The 20,828-nt window shown below is 39.5% G+C and overlaps 1 long non-coding RNA gene across 2 annotated transcripts in view; it reads right to left on the bottom strand.

The window, feature by feature from the left end:
• Window positions 1–20,828, bottom strand: part of LOC109262504 (uncharacterized) — a 383,729-nt gene that overhangs the window by 338,825 nt on the left and 24,076 nt on the right. For both annotated transcript variants that reach the window (XR_008421653.1, XR_002077797.2), the window contains exon 2: window positions 20,254–20,382. This is a non-coding gene — a long non-coding RNA (uncharacterized LOC109262504). The remainder of the gene's footprint in view (window positions 1–20,253; window positions 20,383–20,828) is intronic.

The following is a 20,828-nucleotide window of genomic DNA, read 5'->3' on the forward strand; positions in this document are numbered from 1 at the left end:
AATCATCCTGAGTAAGCAAGCGTATTAATGTAGAGTAACAATATTTTTTATAACACCACCTCTGAAATATTAAGCTTCCTACTCTCTCATCATAATCTCCTGTCGTAGTTCACTCACTGAGCTGCTTCTCATACACCTACCTATAGGCTCCATCTGACTGTTGCTTCATACAACCAACTTTGATCCTTTTTTAGCAATTTTTTTAACGTTTATTCATTTTAGAGAGACAGAGAGAGACAGAACCTGAGCAGGGTAGGGGCAGAGAGAGAGGGAGACACAGAATTAGAAGCAGGTTCCAGGCACTGAGCTGTAAGCACAGAGCCCGACGTGGGGACTGAACCCACAAACTGTGAGATCATGACCTGAGCCAAAGCCAGACGCTCAACTGACTGAACCACCCAGGTGCCCCCATCCAACTTTGATTCTACTATCTGACCACTCTCTTGCCAGTATCATCAACTCATTTGCCCAGCTGGCCTTCCATCATGTCCTCCTGGAAAAGCCTAGTTCTGTGGACATCCAACTTTCCACTTCCTGCATACCACATCTATGCTGCATAGCGTGGCTAAGGACCAAATTGGCTAGTCACTATTATCATAGTAACAATAACAACAATATCAAAAATAGAAAATATATATTAAGTGCTTACTACCTATCAGACACTGTGCTAAATGCTTTACATGTGTTATCTCATTTAATCCTCCCAACAACCCCATGAACAACTCAGTATACTGATACTATCTCTACTACATGAAGAAACTGAGCATCAGAGATGTTACATACCTGCCCAAAGTCATACACACAATGTCAGGGTAGGGACTCGAGGCAACTTGAAGGCAGGTGTATCTCATTTCCGAGCCTGCATGCTTCACTACCACAGTGAAGGTTCACAGGTTTCCATCTCCATCGGCCCTACACTGCCCTACAGTACTGTTTCTCTCATAACACAGCAACTCTTGCAAATCATTCTCCAGATTTCCCAACTCTAATCCTCACCTCCCACCTGAAGCTGAGCCCCTCAACTCCTGCTTTATAGGGGGGAAAAAAAGAGCCATCACAAGAGATAGCAGCTGCTTCTGTTTCCCATCACCAACCCTATGTAATTGGTATCCCTTCCTTTCATCCTTTCCTCCTCCTTTCTAAGACTAATTTCTCCACTTCAGCCTGAACCCTGTTCCACTCACTCCTTCAACTCTGTCTTTAACTTTTCACTCCTGTTATCAGGTAAGTGGACTCTTTCTCACCTCTGGTCCCTACTACACAACTTCTTCCACCTGGAACAATGTTATTCCTCTCCTTCACTGACTGGGATTCACATTCTGCCACTTCCTCCAAGAAGGCTTTCATTAATTCCCAAGTGAGAGTGCAAACCCATTCCTTAGGCTCCCTCCCACCATGCTCTAGGCATCCCTCTATCATTGTCTATTCCATGGTTTACTTTTCAGGCTCCTGCTAGACAGCATACTCCATGAGGTTAGGGACCTTATTCACTGTATTCTCATCCCTGGCATAATGCTTAGCACACAGTAGGCACCCAAAAATATATATTGAATGAACTAATCAATGGATTGGTGGAGGCAAAGAGGCAACATTGTAGAGAGCTTTAAATTTGGCAGAGCACATAGACTTAATGAAATAAGAAAAAAAAGTGATCGAAGGTTTTGAGAAACATGATGAAATGATAAAAGCAGAGGGTGTTACTCTTTTGTTCTAAAAAAATTCATCTTGTCATGTCTTTGAAATAAAAGGAAGTGCACAGACTAGAGTTCTGAGGCCAATTAAAGCAATAATACAAGCATAAAGTAACAAATGCTTCATCTGGGATTTTACAGTACTTGAAATGAAATAATATTTTGAAAAATATCAGTAAGACTCGCTGATTAACCCATTATGTGGGCTGAGTACAAATGGATGAGTCAAAATGACTCCATCTATTCAGAATGCCATCATCCTTATGCATGTGATATAAAGAGAGTAGAAGTTGACATGGATGCTTTAAGGTATTTTCAGTTACCTGCCTAACAGTTATTTAACCTGTTTTAGTCATTTAAAACACCCTTTAAGCTGAACATGATGCCTTGAATATAGAAGGTACCTACTGAACAGATGAATGAGTTTATATACCTCTTTTATTGCCTCAATCACTCTTTGTCAGGTAGGAAATATATAACTATATACATATAACTATATGTATATAACTATATGTATATAACTATATGTATATAACTATATGTATATAACTATATGTATATAACTATATGTATATAACTATATGTATATAACTATATGTATATAACTATATGTATATAACTATATGTATATAACTATATATATAACTATATATATAACTATACATATATACATAATATAGTGTGCATATTAGGTATGTGTATACAAATATGCATATATGATTTTACATTCCTATTTCCTCTACTTTCTTTCTTTTCAGTACATGAAAGTCATAATAGCCACTTAGGATGAAATCTTTTCTTTGGATTTCTCCAGTCAAATGCTAACCTCCTATTAACAATCTGCTCCAAATCTTTTTCTATTTGACTTACCAATGTATGTGTTTTTTCTTCCTAAAGATATTATTATATGAATAGATTTCATCAAAGAAGTGCAAATGGACAATAAGCACATGAAACAGTGCTCAACATCATTAGTAATCAGAGAAATGCAAATCAAAACCACAATGAGATATCACTTCACATCCACCAGTATGGCTTCAATGGAAAAGACAGCTAATAAAAGGCACCTGGGTGGCTCAGTCAGCTGAGCACCTGACTTGTGATTTTGGCTCAGGTCATGATCCCGGGCTCATGGGATTGAGCCCTGAATCAGGCTCTCCACTGAGCACAGAGCCTGCTTAAGATTCTCTGTCTCTCTGTGTCTTTCTTTCTCTCTCTCTCATTCTCTGCTCCTCTCCCCTGCTCACACACTCACTCTCCCTGTCTCTCTCTAAAATAATTTTTAAAAGACAGATAATAGTGTTAGCAAAAATGTGGAGAAATCAAAACCCTTATATATTGCTTCTAGGGATGTAAAAGGGTGCAGCCACTTTGGTAAACAATATGGTAGTTCCTCAAAAAGTTAAGCATAGAGTTACTGTTTGACCTAGTATTTCCACTTCTAGGTATACACCCAAGAAAAACAAAAGCATACATCCATCAATGCTAGTAGCAGCATCAGCATTATATATAATAGCCAAAAGTTAGGAATAGCTAAAATGTCCATCAACAGAGGAATGGAAAAACAAAATGAACGCAATGAAAAAGTATGTGGTCATAAAAAAGAATGAAGTACTGATACTTCAATGCTACAACATGGATGAAATTGAAAACATTATGCTAAGTGAAAAAAAGCCAGTCACAAAAGACCTCCTATTACATTCTTCTTTTTATATGAAAAGTCCAGAATAGGAACATCTATAATGACAGAAAGTAGATTAGTGATTGGGAGAGGAAAGATCAAGCAGTGATGATGGCTGAAGGGTATAAGGTTTCTTTTGGGGGTAATGAAATGTTCTAAAATTGATTACAGCAATGTTTGCACAATTTTGTGAATTTACTAAAAAACACTGAATTTTATGCCATAAATGAGTATGATTGTATGGTATATGATTTGTATCTCAGTAAAAGTGTTATAAAAGTGTTATTATTGACATGGCATTCTTTGATAGGCTTGTTTATATGAAGAAAAGGAGCAAAGAAAATGGAGGGGTATTATTTTCAGCAGTGGAGGGTTGGGCGTATTCATACTAATCAATTGCTTTTCAGGAAACAACTCAGGAAAGCAACATATAAAGAACAGTTTGAATGCTACCAGTTATATCTCCTCTTTGCCGTTACTTAGGATAAATCCTTGTGCCAAGTTTTGAATTAAATGAAAACATATTTGTCTATCATTTTATTGAATTTTGGTTCACCTGTTCTGTTCAAAGAGGAGAGTGCCAAGGACGGAAAAATGGATGATCCAATTTTAAAATTACAAGGTACAGATTCTTTCCTTGGGAGAGAAGCTAAACTAAAAGATAACTTCATCCTTCTCTGAAATCCCATGCAAACTCCATTTTCTCATCTGTAGAATGTGGAGGAGAGTAATTAATACCATTAAGGTTCCCCCTAATTGCAATATTCTATGACTAAAGCACAGAATCCAACCCTAGAATATGTATGTGAACCATTATCAAACCTACCTGGATGAAACTTTGAGATTTCCCAGCTGCTCAGATGAAAATCACATCTGGGTTAGTGGTTGGAAAACCTTACCTAAGAGCTCATCCTCTACCCTGGCTCTTTTACCTGAAATAAAATATTGGGAAATTCAATCCAGCATGATTGCTAGTCCTACTTTCTGTACTATGAAGTAATAATCAAGGTGTGTGAATAAGCTTGAGTTGTTTCAGTCACTATGTATACAGAAAAAAAAAAAAATCACAAAAAGATTCTCTCTGAAATAAACGGTTCTTTTCAGGCCTGAGAATTGGGATTGGCCAATTCCTTCCAAATATTATGATTTTTTTTGTTTAATGGAGTAGGGACTCAGCAAGGAATTTTTCAGGCCAAAGTGATACATTCCTTTTCCCCCTTGATAAATTTAGACAAGTAGAGGTATTCAAAATAGGAGAAGGACTTTGGGACAAGGAAGGAATGCAAATTGGCTCCTTAGCTCTGGAACTAGGAAGCAAAATTCCAAGGACTAGAAACCCAAAGATGTGGTGGTCCGTTGGGGAAGTGTAGCTCTGTAACGGAGAAAGCTAGAAAAGAAGCAATACTAATAAAACCTAATGAGTTTTCCAGGAATTGGAAATGCTGAGCAATGAGTATAAATTCAGAGGATTAAAATGTACTTATCTCTTTCTTAAAAAATAATTTTTTTTAAAGACCCAGGCTAGCTAAGCAAGGTACTAAAAAATGCTAACATAATTATACCCTAGTATTAGAATCATTCTTAATCCCAAATGAACTAGTCTCTGCCTTTACCCCATAAGTAATGAACTAAAATCAGTCTCAGAAAATGAAATGGGTTAGGTCCACTTACACTGGCTCAGATAGTTTTCTTTCTTCTTAGATTTTAGTTGGCTTTTAGGGAAGAGGCACATAAAAATTAGGCTTCCTTTTCCAATCCATAAATTTAATTTTACTTCAATATAAGTAGGCCTTGACATCAACTTTGTGTGCACTTCGGCTCTCTTCCAGCTGAACTCATAAAGTGTTTCTGTGTGGGGCAGCAAAGTGCCCAGTTTCATACCTAAACATTTAATTTCAGGTTGCATGAAAGGTACGTATATAAAGAAATATAAGGAAGACTCAAAATAGCACTACACAAAGTGTACTGTGATGGATGAGGAAAGGAATGTGGAAGGGAGACAGGAAAAATCTATTTTCCAGTTGTTTTAACAAAATGTCAGAAATTTTTCAAGATTTCTAAAATGGGCTTTGGTAAGATTTGACTGGTGGTGTAGGGCTTGTAACTGGAATGAGGGTGAACACTTGTTTGTGATTTATAAGAGACTACTGTGACCACTTCAAGCAATCTATGTACAAGGCAATAAATTAAATAGAAGCCCACCAAAGACTTGTTTTGTACAAAAGTATGAAGACTCCTCAATCTGAGTTTCCAAAAGTTTCAGCAAATGAAACTCAGTTTAGAAGTCTTTTCAAGTGGAAATGTGAATTCCTTGGAAACAAAGTTAGAATACTGTCCTACATTCTCCATATAAGGGTAACTATGTAATGCCATTACATTTCTCCTACTTAAATTATACGTAGTGAGTAGAATTTATGGCAAAGACACTACAAAGGAAATCAACATTCAATGAATTTACAAAAGAAAAAAGAAATCCTTATTGGGTTCTAAGAATGAAAAACTCTCAGATCCAAAATGAAACTGCATATTTCTGTCTACAAAACTACCAATAAAATGCAGGCTGTGAAAAAATGAAGAGAAAGTCTACCAAGGTCATGGAGCAAAAAATAAATCCCTGATATCTACAAGACGTTAAAGAAATGGAAACCTTTGTGAGGTCCTACTGTCAGTTTCCCTAACTATATTATATGGCTCAACCCTCCCCACAACACTGAGATACAAGTGTTAACTCCCTATTTTACAGCTGAAGACATCAAAACTTGGAGAGGCCAAGCACTTTGTCCAAAGTCAACCTTGCTGGTAAATGAAGCCAGAATTTAAACACAAATCTGTCTGGCTCCAGAGTCCAGGCCATTAAATCACACTCCATGAAATATCCTGTGCCTTTATAATCTAAAAAATATAAATAAACAAAAGAATTAGCTCAGGAGTCCTGCTTCTTTCTCTTTTCTTCTCTAAGGGGCCTCCTCATCCTGAATATAGCAACAATCCAGATACAAATATATTTAAGTTCACTCCTGTCCCCACAGACTAAAAGAGGCTCTGCAACATCCACACGTTGGTACCAGGAATATGTATAGTGTATGGAAGGAAGAGAATGCTAGTTTTCCATTGAGCTGAAAATATTTAATGGTGCTCAAGAAAGGGAGAATGCACAAATGCAAGTGCCTTTTGCTTCAATTCTTTCAAAAATGCAGCTTCATTAAAAATATTTTAACTTATGATTTTTAAGCCTTTTTTCTCTCCCAGGAGCTTTACTCATTTAACCTTGATAACAATCCATGAGGTACAATGTGTATTCATTCAAGGTATTTGAAGCATACACGGCATTTTATTAATTGCCCATATGGACAAGGTATGGTCTCACTAGACAGATATTAATAAATACTTAGTTGGCATGTTAACTGCTTGGATACAAATGGATTATACAAAACACTTGAACCAGGTTACTTTTTCTTTCATTATGATTATTTTTTTAATATAACTTATTGTCAAGTTAACTAACATATAGTGTATATAGTATGCTCTTGGTTTGGGGGGTAGATTCCTGTGATTCATCACTTACATACAACACCTAGTGCTCACCCATCCTAACAAGTGCCCTCCTCAATGCCCATCACTCATTTTTCCCTCTCCCCTGCCCCCCCCCATCAACCCTCAGTTTATTCTCTGCATTTAAGAGTCTCAGGTTATTTTACATGTAAGAGATTCTCAATTCATCATTTTTACTGTGGGTCAGCCACAAAGCCAATCTGTGTTCCTCCCTAAAAACTGATCTTTTTATTTGTTTTCCATTCTTAAATTCATTTAAAACTTTTTTTTTTCTTTGAAGGCCCACTGAGTATAAGAAACCGTGGTAGACACCAAGGAGGCTACAGAAACAAAGAATCCCTCAAGGACCAGCAGTTTGACAGAGAACAAAATACAGTACCACTAAAATAAGTCTACAAAAATGTCACATCATGGTAGACACAAATTCTTGGCTGCGTATAGGAACCATTTGGTGAGCTTTAAAAAAATACTAATAACTGGGCCATAGCCACAGAGATTATGATTTAATTGGTCTGGGATGCAGCCTGGCACTGGTGCTTTTAAAAGCTCCCAGGTGATTCTACGTGCAGCTGAGGTTGAGAAGAACAGCTCCAGGGCCCCAGTGAAGGGAGCACAGAAGCACATGAATGACTATGTCTGTTCAATAGCTGTTTGGTACATTACAGGGACCCCCCTCCCTCCCTTCCTTCCATCTGTCCTTCCTTCCTTCCTGAACTGACCTCTTGAAGTAGATGTGGCATAAAAACTGGGCCATGAATGGGAATGCAAGCTGGTGCAGCCAGTCTGGAAAACAGTATGGAGGTTCCTCAAAAAACTAAAAATAGAACTACCCTATGACCCAGCAATTGCACTACTAGGCATTTATCCATGAGATACAGGTGTGCTGTTTCGAAGGGACACATGCACCCCCATGTTTATAGCAGCGCTATCAACAATAGCCAAAGTATGGAAAGAGCCCAAATGTCCATGGATGGATGAATGGATAAAGAAAATGTGGTGTGTGTGTGTGTGTGTGTGTGTGTGTGTGTGTGTATACACACACACACACACACACACACACACACACACACAATGGAGTATTACTCGGCAATCAGAAAGAATGAAATCTTGCCATCTGCAACTACATGGATGGAACTGGAGGGTATTACGCTAAGTGAAATTAGTTGGAGAAAGACAAAAATCATATGACTTCACTCATATGAGGACTTTAAGAGACAAAACAGATGAACATAAGGGAAGGGAAACAAAAATAATGTAAAAACAGGGAGGGGGACAAAACAGAAGAGACTCATAAATATGGAGAACAAACTGAGGGTTGCTGGAGGGGTTGTGGGAGGGGGGATGGGCTAAATGGGTAAGGGGCACTAAGGAATCTACTCCTGAAATCATTGTTTCACTATATGCTAATTTGGATGCAAATTTTAAAAAATTAAAAATAAAATTAAAAAAAAAAAACTGGGCCATGTAGAATGGGGCATCTTGAAGCACTGAAGATAGAGGGCAGAGAGAGGGTGTCGAAAGAGAAGGAAATGCTATAAACCAAAGAAATGATGCAAAAAGAAACAAGGAACATTTCAGGGATTTTATATTTGAATGGAGCAGAATCTTGTAGGACATTAGGAGAGAGAGGAGGCTAGAAATGTGGGCCAGGGCCCAGAGGCAAGGGATCCCAAGGCAGTTAAGTTTGGAGCTGATTTCAGAAGCAATTAAGAAATCACTGATAATTTCTGATGCAGGAAGTGATGTGATTAAAGTACCTGTAACTACAAATGGAAATTTAGGAAAATGCATCTAGAGAAAGTACTACATGGGTTGTAGAAGAAAGCACAGAGAGAGGGAGGACAGTTAGGCCACGTAGGAAGTGATGGGGATGAAGGAAGCAAAGGTCAGAGGCACTGACAAGGGACTATGGCAGTAGGAGGGCAAAGTACAGATTCCAGGCACCGTGATGGAGAAGGAGATAGGACCTAATTGGATGACACGAGACAAGGAAAGAAAGGGATCAAGATGGCTGTAAGATATAACAGTGACATAATTAACAAAAATGGGAAGTCAGGAGGAAGGAGCAGGTTTTAGAGGGCAGATGATAAATTCTATTTTATATACATTTTGCTTCAGCTGCCTTCATATCAGCAATTTGGAAATACCCAGTGATAAGTTTGAAACTAGGAATTAGAACACAACAGATCATTTCAAGGAAGCTGTAGAGATTTGGGTGTCAAACTGTCATAATTACAGGTCATTAGAGAAGGCACCAAGTGAGTTCTCTGAGGGACATAAAATACAACAGCACCTTTGGAGATGTTTGAAGAGGCTTGTGAAGGAAACAGGCAGCAGGCCAACACAGAAAGGAACCAGGACAGGTTGCATCATGGGACTCAATGAGAAAAAGATTCCAAGAGCCTAGGATCATCTATAATGGCAAAGTGGCAGGAAAAAAAAAAATGAGTCCAGAAAACATCACTCAGTATGGCCAGTAACAGATCATTGGCGACCAAAAAAAAACACTAGAGTGAACGCCACATCCGTAGTATCTGAGATAAGACTGGGTCAGCAGGAGGTTGAAGGTGGGAGGCAGGAAGTGGACACAAAAAGTAGAATCCACCACTCAAAGAGTTTGCAAGCAAAAGAGGGACACAGACAGCTGGCAACAGTATTCAAATAGACTGCAATCGGTAACGGAGCACTGAATGTATATCTGTGTAGGGGCTCAGGTCAATGGGGGAGACATTAAATGCCAGAAAGCAGTACTGGGAAGAGGGAGGGAGTCATTAAGACAGTAGGTCAAATGCCATCAAGGGGGAGGATTGGTGAGAAAAAAAGGCCAGATCATCTTTTTCTTGGAAATAGAAAGAAAGAAGGGGATTCGTGAAAGGACAGCTCAGTGGAGGTAGCAAAAAGCCTGATGACCTGTGTTTCCTTGGTGAAGCAGAAAAAAGGGCACCTTCAAAAGGTGGGGGAAAGAAAGCAGCAGAGAGGAGAGGAGGATGAGTTTGCAAAGGGTAGAGACAGGGCTGGCGTCTGTGCTTCTGAACAGAGGCTCTCTAATGGGCTCATTATTGACTAGATAGACCACCTGAAACAATTGAGGAACCCACACAGCACCAGCCACAACAGCATCTCTACACGCTACCACTCAGAAATCATCTGAGTTTACTAGTTCTTCTTTGTGACACAAGTCCCCCCGCCCCCAACCCAGCGAGTCTTTCATGCCTTGCATCTTGGATGTCAGGGTTCCTCCAAAAGGCTGCAAACCTCAGCCTACCCTAGTGTAGCCCACTCTACCCAGTTCAGCCTCGCTGCCATTATCTTCATGGGCAAGTCTCCTGTGGTCCAAGCAGGCAGATTCTCAGCTCAACCTGTGTCCTTGAACAAGTCACATATCGTCCGCCTTCTCGACTGGAAAATGAAGGGCGATGATAATGGGGTGCTGCCTCCAGCACAAAGGGCTTATGAGGATTAAAGGACAAATGGCTGAGCAATTTGCAGTTATGAAGCTATAGAAAAGCTTAGTGATCATCTCTGCCTGGCTGGGCACAGTGCAGTTCAACAAACACAAAGGCCACATTCAGAACTTCCCAGGTGCCAAAACCCGCAGAGCGCTGGCCAAATGAAGCAGAATCAGAAGACAAAAGAAAATCCCTCAACAAAACAAGGCAAGAGGAAAGAGGATACATAGAGAAAAGGGCTGGGAGGTTAGGGGGTCATGGAGTATTCTGCCGCTGAAATTCCCCTGGACAAAGAAATCATTTCATGTTTTTCTTGGGGTTACAATATATGTGTGCATATATCGAAGACTGCACATTGACCCTGGAGCCATCTAGGAAATTTATCTGATGGAAAGGGAGAGGTCTCCGCTATGCACGGGTGCCACTTCTTTCCAATAAAATCGGCTGTTGTGCCATTTCAAGTCCTTCTACGATGAATTTCACTCATGGATCACTTTCTTCCAGAAAAGCAGCAACACTTCAAAGCATTTGGGGTAGATTTTGTTTCCTTTTGCTCCTCAACTAGGGACTTGCTCCATATTAACTTCTTCATGAACTTTACAGATTTTAGCTTTAGATAACAGTCTGGGCCAGATACTTTAAAGCCAACTAAATGCTGAAAGTCACCAATCTTGTCCATTCTTACCAATATTCTAAAGTGCTAATGGGTATCACAGTGGCATTCTAAAGAAATATGCTCTGCGGGGTGGGGTGGAGGGGCATCAAACTTGAATTTGTTGCATAATGTAGGGGTCCCCAAAACCCCAACCAGTTTGCAGGCCCTAGAAAACCACTTTAAGACCCTCGTCCACTAGACAGTAATTACCTCTAGCTCCCTGTTCCTCTGTTTCTGAGAAGCTCCAGAGGGGCAAACAGAGGGGCAAAAGGTGACTTACGTTATGTTCAGAGCTGAGCCATCATCTTCAGCCAGCCTGCCCTGTGCTCCCAACTGTTTTCTCCATCACACAGATCTGGGCTTCTGGGTTCCAAAGTCATTGCCACTTGCTTATTGAGGCCCCTACATCTCACGCTGACCTGCTCTTAACCACAACTGCTCCCAGGCTTCAGCCTCCTCCAAGCTGCCAACTTGGGCATTCCTCACAGTGTCCACCTTACAACTGCCACTACCTTTCTCCAGCTGACATAGTAAACATCTCTTTTGATGTCCTTCTTGTTCAGAAGAGTGAGGAACACTCACAAGTGTGTCATCAGAGGCTCTTGTGGCATGGTTATTTCACTTCTGCCTCACATGCGTTTCTCCCTCAAAGAACACAAAAGTGTGGGAGGGAGGGCACAGTGATCTTTGGTCCCTGTGCCCTTCTGACACCAGGTCTTGGGCTTGGTCTGACAGACCCTTTCAAATGCCTTGTTAACTCCTGTGATTTTCTTTCAGGGACCCTGTTCCCAATCTTCCCTAAACCTGGTTCCCATGAAGTAGGGATGGGGGGAGCTGCTACAGAGATAGTTGGTATAGTTAGTCAGTCATATCAGGACAGGTCTGAACATCAATTGTGAATGAGTTTCAAACTCGTTCTGAAAGAGGCTTCTGGGCCTCAGGTCTCATCCTCTCAGGAAGGTCCAATAAAAATGACTTATGCCAGGGGCACCTGGGTGGCTCAGTCGGTAAAGCATCCTACTTCGGCTCAGGTCATGATCTCACAGCTCGTGGGTTTGAGCCCTGCGATGGGCTCTGTGCTGACAGCTTGGAGTCTGGAGCCCGCTTTGGATTCTGTGTGTGTTTCTCTCTCTCTGTCCCTCCCAGCTCACACTCTGTCTCTGTCTCTGTCTCTCTCTCTCTCTCTCTCTCTCTCTCTCTCTCAAAAATAAATAAACATTAAAAAAAAATTTTTTTTAATGACTCATGCCTGGGTTTACATCTCAATGTGCATTTGGCCTCTAGAAAATTCATATTCTTGACACTATTTCCAGGGAGATTACAGGCCTTCCTGTGACCATCCCTTTCCCTTGGCTAGGCAGCTTCTAAAAAATCCCTCCCAGGAAAGTGGGCCCACGATTCTGTCACCATGCAAACAATCAGGCGGGAAGTAAAATGATAGACTCTCCTTTTTAAAGTACGCCCACTCTCTCTGAGCAGTTCTCAAAGTGCTACTGCCCATTTCTCCCCACAAAATATGTACACATATGCATATGTACACACACACACACACACACACACACACACACAGCCACTACCTCCTGGCCTGACAAAACTCTTTACCTTTAACTCCTTATGCTTTACCTTGATGGCTCTCTTCAACCTACCTTTCAACAGTCCACCCTTATCTTGGATAGGCTGAAGTGGGGTGACAAGATTGATGGTTCCATGACTAGCTCTGCTATCTTCTTACTAAGTCTGGCAGAAATGTCTCCAGCTCCATCTTTGAAAAGTAGGAGATACTTATCACTCTGTTCTCAGCTGGGGCAGCAGCTGAAAGTGGAACAGTAGGACTTCATCCATTTATGTGTGTATTTAGGTTACAAGATACAAATTATCAATATGAGTAGCAATTATAGAAAATCAATGATTCCTAACAATTTTAATAAAAATTAGCCCAGTATTGGGGTGCCTGGTGGCTCGGTCGGTTAAGCGTCGAACTCCCGGTTTTGGCTCAGGTCATGATCTCACAGGTTGGTGAGATTAAGCCCCGCATCGGGCTCCACACTGACAGTGCAGAGCCTGCTTGGGATCCTCTCTCTCTCCCCTCTCCTCCTGCCCCTCCCCCTCCTGAAAATAAATAAATAAACTTTAAAATAAAAAAACTATCCCAGTATTATATTTGCTTCATGATGAGACACTTTCCAGAGTACACCCACAGTTTGGTGCATAGTAAATAAATTAGATTTACCAGGGCTTCAAAAGAATAAGGAAGAAATCCAACATGGCAGCATTTAATACTGATTATTTTGCTTATTTGAAATCTAGTGACTTTTATTTGCCAAGCCTATTCTAGACAATAACAGTTCTGATTGCTCTAAGAGATCTCCAGAAATTGAAAGTCAGAAAATTAGTTTTAAAAATTACTCTTTGTATTCCCACATTAAACTAAAAACAAATACTCTGCATAAGATATAGTTATTAGATTGAATTACTAATTTTTAACAGAATCCTCAAAGCCAGAGTTTTCCCCTCAAGTAAAAATTTCCAAATAATTTTATATACTTCCAAACCAAAGGTATTGTGTTATTTTGCACCATCCAGTAATGTTCACACATGATACATCTGGCCTGACATTTAATCCCCACTGTCATATTTTTGGCTCCCTCTGTATCATTGACCAATATGTTATATAAACTTCTACTCTGAACCTAGATACAGTAAATCACAGTATTGTTTGTTTGAGATTTTTTGCAGAGTTGGCAAGTTTTGACACATAAAAAATTAGGAGCAGAGGCGTCCTTGACAGTCCCTGTGTTGATATATCCCTGCAGATTTGCCTCTAACATGAAGTATATCCACAGATGTTGCTAAAATACCGTTGGCCAAAGAAGCAACTCAGGCAGCCTATTCCGCCTGCCATGGTTTTCATATACACCTGCATCCCACCTGCACCAGAAAACAAGAGTTCTCTCCGAGTCTTGGCATATTCACCAACACTTGTTCAGGGAACGGCCGCCACGTATAACTTGTCCTTTACCATCCTCCCCTCTCCTGATACCTCCAATCCATTGTCCCCAGTGCATCACACCCTAACCAAATAGGGAAAATGCATCTTTCAATCTTCCACCTCTCCCTTTCTCTGTCTTTTTCTCACTGTCATCTCCTGGTCACCAGACCACAGGGGCTTTAAGTTTGTCTCCTCCTCCCATCAAAGCAACTTCTCAGAACAGATCAAGACAAGTTATATACACTTGAAGACTGAAGTGTAGAAGACTGACAAGGTTTGCACTTTTACTTACTGATTTCAATAATCGTTAACTCCCTTGTTTGGCTGTAGCTGAAGCTCTGATTGTGCAGATATCTGCCAGCCTCTCTCTGCAATAAACTCTCATTGTCATTTCTGTTTAACTATCTTCCCAGTCTTGAGATCTGGCCCCATCACAGCTGCCCCCACCCCTGGCCATTTCACTTCTGAATGTTGAGCAAGATTCACCCTTTACTCTCTGCCAACTGCTTTGCTCTCCACCCCCATCCATACTTCCCAACCCTAAGACTTTGCCTAACCTTTCCCAGTAAACTATACTCTGCACTCACTCCTCTATCTTTAAGCAAAATCGTTACACAAACTTCCTGAGTAATCTCTTGTCCATAACCCCTTGAAAGAGAAAAGAAACAAAGTTCCCCAAAGTGAGTTCATAGCTCATTCCTACATCATTGTAAAAAAATAGGCAACAATATAAAGAATCGATTCCTGGTAAACTGAAACCAAGTTCATGTATTTTTACACAAGCCTCTAGCACATGATAAAATTATTTGGAGAAAGAGTACAAGGTTTAATATAGGAAAAACTCATTTTAAAAATCTTTCACTTCCAATAACAAAATGTAAAAGTTACATCAACAAACAATATAAAAAAAGGAAATATACTTGGTTACAAAAACAAGGAAATCTTCTTTGTCCCACATAGTTAAAACTTCAATTAAATTAACATTTTGCATGTACAAAATTAGAAGAAAAGAAAATGATAATATCCAATGTTGTGGAAGACTAAATTGAGAGGTCCTTTGGAAAATAATTTGGCAAAACATATCTAGTAACCTTAAAAAGTTGGTACTCTGTGATCAGTAATTCCATTTCTAAGGAAAAATTCTGAATGCAAATAATAATAATAATAAGGTTTCAGAAAGTTTATAGCAGCAATGCTTATAAAGGCAAAATGTTTGAATGATATAAAGATACAATAATAAAGGAATGCTTTAGTAAAGTATAATATAACCAATTGATAGAATAGTGAAGCAGAATAAAAAGTGTGTGCGTGTGTGTGTGTATATATATCTATAGATATATCTATATATGTGTATATATATAGATATATCTATAGATATATAGATATATAGATATATCTATAGATAGATAGATAGATATATAGATAGATAGATATATCTATAGATATATATATCTCAAAAAGATGAAAGGAAATATACCAAAATGTTAACACTGCTTTTGCTAAGAGATAAAGCTGATAGTAATTATTTCTTTTAATTTGATATTTTCAAATTTTTCATGATAAATATTATATTTATACTTTTTTAAGCATATTTTAAAAGAAATCTTTTATAATCCATACTTATTTGCAGACTAATAAATGTAGAAATCAAGGGAAGTCTGCTTACCAAGTACATCTTTGGCTGTTTCTTGATGATATTCTTCTGATTTTCGTTGGGGGGAAAAGAAATCAAGTAAAGGATAAGAAGTAATTCTAGTTCAAGGTGATGAACTGAATACACACACACACACACACACACACACACACACACACACACACACACACCTCTGCCTTTCCTGCTGATGAAATGTAACAGAAACTGTTCCGGACCATCCTTATCCTAGTCTCCTCTCCTTCCTAGGTACACAACTAAAATTTAATTTCTCAGCTTCTCTTGATGGGTCCAGCCAGTTAATGTTGACAGACGTGATACACTACACTTCAAAACCTCTCTGTAAAATACCTCTCTCTCTCTTTCTCTACTTCTCTCTATATCTGTCCTGCCTGGAAGTGAAAGACTCACAGCCTAAAGGAGAACTGGTCAGAAGAGATGCCCAAACATTTGGAATATCAGACTGGATTCTTTGACGCAGAAATACACTGTTATTATATTAAGCTACTGAGATTTGGGGTTTGTTTGTTACCACAGCACAGTCTAATCTACTCTGACTAATATGCCAAAGGTCTAGTGAAAGTATAGGCATCTGGGGGCACCTGGCTGGCTCAGTCAACTAAACGTCTGACTCTTGATTTTGGCTCAGGTCATGATCTTATGGTTCATGAGTTCGAGCCCCGAGTCAGGCTGCGCTCTGACAGTGTGGAGCCTGCTTGACGTTTTCTCTCTCCTTCTCTCTTCTCTCTCTGCCCCTCCCGTGCTCAAAATAAACATTAAAAAAAAGAGAAAATATAGACATCCATGTAGAAATAAACCCATAAACACATTTCTAATGAAGGAAGTTTAAGAGAGGCAGTTTGACAGAAGCAACAGAACAAAGACAGCTGCAGCCCCAAATATGTGCAAGATGAGGCTGCAGTGGAAGTAGGAAAGGATCTTCCCATAAGAAACGCAAAGACGACGGCACGGAGAGCGGAGGAAAGGTCTGAGCAATGGAGCAGAAAACAGGGAATTGGATGGACTTTGTAGATGGAAAAGTTGCGCCAGTCTTTCTGCTCAATGAGCAATCGCTCAGCCAGTGTTTACCTTCAAGGAAGAAAAAAAAAAATCTCTATACCGAAGAAAAAGGGAAAACTGAGGCTGCTAGGAGGAATGATCCAATAGGATCTCCTAAAACAGGAAAAAAAAAATGGAGAGCTGGAAATTATTAGAGAACTAACAGTCAAATATTCCCCAACCTGAAGAAAGTGAGTTTTCTGGTTATAAGGGCACCTGGAGTATGCTGCACAAAAACTGTAAAGGGACCTCCCTGGGCACAGAATCATAAAATTTCAAAAGAGCAAAGAGCGAACGAAGACCAATTCAAAGATCATGGAATAGTCAAGGTGGCCACTTACAGAACTGAAAGCTGAAACAGTACAAAATGATGGCCTCTGAAAGGCATTGTTGAAGGGATGGCGTGGGGGACTTGCTGTTCATTATAACTTCTTCTACCTTACTTTGTATTTCTCATTTCTGTGTCTTACCTTGATGTATTTTCATTTGAATTTGAAAACAAAAGAAGTCAAAGCGCTGCCTACCATACCTCTATTCAAATCCGTACCTGTGGATTATAAGAGAAAAAAAATCCCCTACCTTCACGGAACTATCATTTGCATAAACAAATCACACTAATTAAGTTCAAAATATGCACCTTCCCAAATACTTACAATCAACCTAGGCCTCTGGTTCTCTCCCTCATTGGTTGTCAACCACATTAATCGTTGACAGAAGCCAGGATAAGATGCATATTTGTGTGGTACAGCTACAACTGCATTCAAAGTCCAAATTAGTCACCATTTAAATCATCATCTTATTTTCCCTCCACTAGCAACTATTAATGAAGAGTTCAGTTTTATATATTCACACTCTGCCATCTTTCAGGGGAAAATAAGATTGGAAATCACTTATAAAACAGCATGCAATTCATCAAATAGAGATTTTTTAAAAGGTAACACAATAGTAGAAAGAGGAAATCTAACAGACCAACCACAATAGATGAAGCATCGCTGAGTGAACATTAAACTGACACCATGTTTCCAGGCAACTGAGGCAAAGAGAGTTGTATAAGTGGAAAAATTCTCATTTGATAGAAGGAAACAGACCAATTTCTTAGGAAAGACAAAAGTCTTTCTTGAACAAACCTGGAGAGAAGTACGTGGGGGTGGAGCCCCACAGAGGGAGCGCTGTGAAATATGAGGGCAATGTTCTCAGTAACTTCTCAGCAAACACAGACGGAGGATTTGTCTTTGACTGCATACCTCCCTACCCCCAACACACCCACTCATAAAACCCACCTCTTTTTAAAGGCCCATCCTGATTATACGAGGTAAGTGATTCCCAGACTTGCCTGATCATAGCAATCAACTGGTCTGCTAGTTAGAAATTCCATTTCCTTGAGCCCTCCACCAGAGACTGATTTGATTTGATAAGTCTTCAAAACTCTCCAGTGTTAACACACTCCCCAGGTGAGCAGGCAAATCTGGGAAACAAGGTGATAGGTGATAGTCCACAGCTGCAAACGAGCTTGTTCCTCTTGTTGATTATGTCCCAGCTGTTTAACCTCCCCTCTGCCTGACTCCTCAAAGCATCCTAAAGCTGGACTCGCTCCAGATGACAGCCTGCTCTGACATGTATTTGCAGAAAAGCATTTGAGAAAGATAAGGAATGTAACATTTGTTCCTTGATGATAATAACTCAAACCTCCATGCTCCCTTCCTCCACAACACCAATTTCATCAGTATCACCATAAGAATTCACTAGAGGCTCCACATGATATATATCATGCACACGAATTGATACAAACACATCTGTGCTGATGTGCACATCTTTTTATCATTACAGATGATATGTCGGCTGCTGCATAATGTTTTTAAAGTCTTAAGATTGCATCTATTTATTTCTGAAACAGGGCGGGGGGCGGAATCTCCCTGGGAAAAGAGGGAGGCTTTCATTTTGCTGGACAGCCATGCTGAATTAATTGCACTTCGAAAACATTCTTGCCTCAACCACATTTCAAGAAGACTCTAAGCTACAGAGAATGAAAACTACCTTCCACACACATCGAAATCAGGAAATAAGAAGAGGCACCAGATTGCCACCCCCGAACCCCCACCCCCCACCCCCCGACACACAGGGTCTTATTTCTCTCCTGCCATTCATGAGAAACCTGGTGATTGCAGGGAAATTGGAGATGAAATGGTCACAAAAGTAGAAAGATATTTAGCCTAAGGACAGCTATATGTGTTCCAGAACAAAGTAAAAAAAAAAAAGGTCAAACCTAAGTCAAAGGAATGGCTCAGCTTTCTCTAAAACAGAGACAGAGAACGTTTCTCAGCTGAAAACAAAATAGGAGCAGGAGAGGAAAGAAACCTGAGATACAGCTTGATAGCATTCTCTCGTCTTGGCCAAATGTTCATTTGGATTGTCAAAAATGATGGAGAATCAAACTGCATAAAGCCTAAAGGTGTAGTATGGTCTATAAGTAAATAAAAAGATCCCTAATCATGGGTTAGCAGTGGGGGCCCAAAAAATGCATTGCCCATGTACCGTGAAGTTTTAGGATGCACTGGGAGTCCTGGATCCAAAAAAAGCCAACTGTAGAGGTCAGACCTGCTATGTGCATTCCCAATCAGCCTAACCAGTCAAACCCTGGCCATCTAAAAAGGATTAAAGATTAGTTATCATTTCAATCCTATGTAAGAAGATCTATATTTCTCTTTTAGACACAAAATTCTCTAGAGAGTGGTGCTTGCCAAACACTCTGAAAAAATAATCTCTCAAAATTCTTGCAACCCACTGTGTTATGATTTCATCTCATGAAATACAACACCTTTACATTAAACCTCATAAAACTAAATCCCACTGGATCTCTTCCAGATTCAGAGAATAAGCAGTTCTGTTGGGGATGCTTAGAAAAGTGAAACATAGCCTCTTCTCATTGGGCCAGTTCCCACCACTGGGTCCATTTCACAGGGAATAATTTTCCTTACTTCTACCAAATATTTACATGTGATTAATCTCACACATAATAGATCTTGCAAATTATTTGTGAATAAAATAACACCTTCCAACATCATGATGTTAATTCCCCTAAACAGTATCTTTAAGTTGAAATGTACACAAATTCATTCTGGTTTTCCAGTCTATGAAGTTGTCTCTAGTTCTCCTGGATTCATCTGCGGGTGATCAAAAGTATGAAAACAAAGGCCATGAAGGACAACATAAAAGGCTCTCTGGCCAAAGAGAAATTCTCTTGGGTTTCCATTATAGTCTTGACTTGAGAACAAGAAACAGTTGCCTTGCTAAATAGTATGACAATATCTCCATGCAACATACACACACATTCACACAAAGCAAATCTTCACATGGTCTCATCAGTAGCTATATATTTTTCCAATACTTTCATCTTCAGCAACAAGGCCATCCTCCCATAAAGATCTCACCAAGAAATCAATGACCAGTAAATCAAAGAGTGATACTCCATGCATTCATATTATTATTATTATTATTATTATTATTATTATTATTTCTCTTTACTCACATTTATCTCCAGTCTTTCCATTTGTCTCAAAGGTGGGTCAAACATCATTAAGGAGTTGTCTCTATTAATCCCATCAAGACTCTTCTTACTAGAATTCCACACCACATGTCTTCTCACGTGCCCTCTAATCTGTAAGACAGAAACAATACCTTTTTACCAGGGTTTCTTATTAGTCTTAAGTGAGAATAATTACCTCCAAAAACACTTTTTAAACTAACATCAGTTGTTGTGATTGTTATTAATAAGCCCAGGTTGAACCTCCAAAGTCCACTCTTTCCCAAGATCATTTATTCATTCTACAAATATGTTCTGAGCACCTATTAAGTGCCAAGCACTACATGGTTCAATGATGACCAAAAACAACTATAGCTACTGCCTTCATGGAGCTTATTATGGTCTGCCTAGTGAGGGGGAAAGACATTAATTTAATAATCACACTAAAAAAATGGAAAATTATAACTGAAATAAGTGCTTTGAAGGAGCTGTACATAGTGTTGTGAGAATTTATCATAGAGGATTTGACCAGCAGGGGTCATTATGGTTCACTTATTTAACAGTATTAATTGGGCACATTA

The sequence above is a fragment of the Panthera pardus genome, unplaced genomic scaffold (genome assembly GCF_024362965.1).
Source record: "Panthera pardus isolate Hobbes unplaced genomic scaffold, ASM2436296v1 HiC_scaffold_13, whole genome shotgun sequence".
Classification (NCBI taxonomy): domain Eukaryota; kingdom Metazoa; phylum Chordata; class Mammalia; order Carnivora; family Felidae; genus Panthera; species Panthera pardus.